A 3,120-nucleotide genomic window follows, 5' to 3' on the forward strand; every position below is an offset into this window, starting at 1 on the left:
TATAAATAAAGTTGCCTTGCCTTGCCTAGGTTTAGGTATGTTGTCACATATACCAATGAACAATGAAAAGCTTTGTTATGCATGCTATCCAAACGAATCAGATATACTATTACATAAATACAATCCAGTCAAACTCGTACGATAGAACAAAGAGGTAGAGAGAGGGTGGGTTTCTTAAATGTGTATATTTTAATGCTAGAAGCATTGTAAGAAAGGTGGATGAACTCAGAGCCTGGATTGACACCTGGAAGTATGATGTTGTGGCGATCAGTGAAACATGGTTGCAGGAGGGCTTGTGATTGGAAACTAAATATTCCAGGATTTCGTTGCTTCAGGTGTGATAGAATTGGAGGGGCAAGAGGTGGAGGTGTTGCATTGTTTATCAGAGAAGATATTACAGCAGTGCTTTGGCAGCATAGATTAGAGGGCTCGTCTAGGGAGGCTATTTGGGTGGAACTGAGAAATGGGAAAGGGGTAGCAACATAGGGGTGTATTATAGACCGCCAAATGGGGAGCGAGAATTGGAAGAGCAAATATGTAAGGAGATTGCAGATATTAGTAGTAAGCACAAGGTAGTGATTGTGGGAGATTTCAATTTTCCACACATAGACTGGGAAACACATTCTGTAAATGGGCTGGATGGGTTGGAGTTTGTAAAATGTGTGCAGGATAGTTTTTTGCAGCAATACATAGGAGTACCTACTAGAGAAGGGGCGGTGCTGGAACTCCTGTTAGGAAATGAGACGGGTCAGGTGGCAGAGGTATGCGTTGGGGAACAGTTCGGGACCAGTGATCACAATACCATTAGTTTCAATATAATTATGGAGAGGGTCAGAACCGGACCTAGGGTTGTGATTTTTGATTGGAGAAAGGCTAACTTTGAGGAGATGCGAAAGGATTTAAAAGGAGTAAATTGGGACATTTTGTTTTATGGGAAAGATGTGGAAGAGAAATGGAGTACATTTAAAGGGGAAATTTTAAGAGTACAGAATCTTTATGTCCCTGTTCGGTTGAAAGGAAATAGTAAAAATTGGAAAGAGCCATGGTTTTCAAGGGAAATTGGACACTTGGTTCGGAAAAAGAGGGAGATCTACAATAATTATAGGCAGCATGGAGTAAATGAAGTGCTTGAGGAGTATAAAGAATGTAAAAAGAATCTTAAGAAAGAAATTAGAAAAGCTAAAAGAAGATATGAGGTTGCTTTGGCAAGTAAGGTGAAAGTAAATCCAAAGGGTTTCTACAGCTATATTAATAGCAAAAGGATAACGAGGGATAAAATTGGTCCATTAGAGAGTCAAAGTGGACAGCTATCTGCAGAGCCAAAAGAGATGGGGGAGATATTGAACAATTTCTTTTTGGTATTCACCAAGGAGAAGGATATTGAATTATGTGAGGTAAGGGAAACAAATAGAGTAGCTATGGAAACTATGGGATTCAAAGAAGAGGAAGTACTGACACTTTTGAGAAATATAAAAGTGGATAAGTCTCCAGGTCCGGACAGGATATTCCCTAGGACATTGAGGGAAGTTAGTGTAGAAATAGCAGGGGCTATGACAGAAATATTTCAAATGTCATTAGAAACGGGAATAGTACCGGAGGATTGGCGTACTGCGCATGTTGTTCCATTGTTTAAAAAGGGGTCTAAGAGTAAACCTAGCAATTATAGACCTGTTAGTTTGGCGTCAGTGGTGGGCAAATTAATGGAAAGGATACTTGGAGATAATATATATAAACATCTGGATAAACAGGGTCTGATTAGGAACAGTCAACATGGATTTGTGCCTGGAAGGTCATGTTTGACTAATCTTGAATTTTTTGAAGAGGTTACTTGGGAAATTGATGAGGGTAAAGCAGTGGATGTTGTATATATGGACTTCAGTAAGGCCTTTGACAAGGTTCCTCATGGAAGGTTGGTTAAGAAGGTTCAATGGTTGGGTATTAATGGTGGAGTAGCAAGATGGATTCAACAGTGGCTGAATGGGAGATGCCAGAGAGTAATGGTGGATGGTTGTTTGTCAGGTTGGACGCCAGTGACTAGTGGGGTGCCACAGGGATCTGTGTTGGGTCCACTGTTGTTTGTCATGTACATCAATGATCTGGATGATGGTGTGGTAAATTGGATTAGTAAGTATGCAGATGATACTAAGATAGGTGGGGTTGTGGATAATGAAGTAGATTTTCAAAGTCTACAGAGAGATTTATGCCAGTTGGAAGAGTGGACTGAAAGATGGCAGATGGAGTTTAATGCTGATAAGTGTGAGGTGCTACATCTTGGCAGGACAAATCAAAATAGGACGTACATGGTAAATGGTAGGGAATTGAAGAATGCAGGTGAACAGAGGGATCTGGGAATAACTGTGCACAGTTCCCTGAAAGTGGAATCTCATGTAGCTAGGGTGGTAAAGAAAGCTTTTGGTGTGCTGGCCTTTATAAATCAGAGCATTGAGTATAGAAGTTGGGATGTAATGTTAAAATTGTACAAGGCATTGGTGAGGCCAATTCTGGAGTATGGGGTACAATTTTGGTTGCCTAATTATAGGAAGGATGTCAACAAAATAGAGAGAGTACAGAGGAGATTTACTAGAATGTTGCCTGGGTTTCAGCAACTAAGTTACAGAGAAAGGTTGAACAAGTTAGGGCTTTATTCTTTGGAGCGCAGAAGGTTAAGGGGGGGACTTGATAGAGGTCTTTAAAATGATGAGAGGGATAGACAGAGTTGACGTGGATAAGCTTTTCCCACTGAGAGTAGGGAAGATTCAAACAAGGGGACATGACTTGAGAATTAAGGGACAGAAGTTTAGGGGTAACATGAGGGGGAACTTCTTTACTCAGAGAGTGGTGGCTGTGTGGAATGAGCTTCCAGGGAAGGTGGTGGAGGCAGGTTCGTTTTTATCATTTAAAAATAAATTGGATAGTTATATGGACGGGAAAGGAATAGAGGGTTATAGTCTGAGCGCAGGTATATGGGACTAGGGGAGAATACGTGTTCGGCACGGACTAGAAGGGTCGAGATGGCCTGTTTCCGTGCTGTAATTGTTATATGGTTATATAGAGTGCAGAATATAGTTCTTGCCATTACAGAGCATCAGATCTGTCAACCAAGGTCCCTTTGTTCCACCA

This window comes from Amblyraja radiata, chromosome 17 (genome assembly GCF_010909765.2).
Source record: "Amblyraja radiata isolate CabotCenter1 chromosome 17, sAmbRad1.1.pri, whole genome shotgun sequence".
NCBI classification, from domain to species: Eukaryota; Metazoa; Chordata; class Chondrichthyes; order Rajiformes; family Rajidae; genus Amblyraja; species Amblyraja radiata.